Consider the following 557-nt stretch of genomic DNA (forward strand, 5'->3'; position numbering starts at 1 on the left):
AGAAAGATATGGTGGACAACCTTGTAACTACCAACAAGCCCCACCCCGTGCATATAAACCATCCTTTCAACATAACCTCGAACCACCACACTCACAAGCTTCTCTTCACCATTCGCCACCATATGATCCTTCCTTACCCCAATACCAATCCAATCACTCCCAGTCACCTTCACTTTCCTATGTATCATGTCCAAGTCCGGCAACCCGAGAAGCAGAGGTTCGCCTAAAGGAAACAGTAAATAAACTTCAAACAACCATTCGACAACTGGAGCAAGTAGTAATTCAATGGGTTTCTAGGCGCTCAAATACACAAGGATCAGCCACAGCCCCATGTGAACAGTCTAACAAAGAGCGTAGCATGAAGGAGATACCAGAAACTCCAGTGGACAAGACAGAGAATGAATTCGTACTAGAACAGGTAGAAGAAGCTGTCATTGTTCAAGAAGAAGAGTTGGTTGAAGATCTAGGAGATGCTGAACCTCCATGGGAATCCAGAACTGAGGAGAACTCCGTTAAGGACGCTACAGTTGATGCTAAGGAGGATATTGTACAATCTC

Source organism: Arachis ipaensis, chromosome B05 (genome assembly GCF_000816755.2).
Source record: "Arachis ipaensis cultivar K30076 chromosome B05, Araip1.1, whole genome shotgun sequence".
Lineage (NCBI taxonomy): Eukaryota > Viridiplantae > Streptophyta > Magnoliopsida > Fabales > Fabaceae > Arachis > Arachis ipaensis.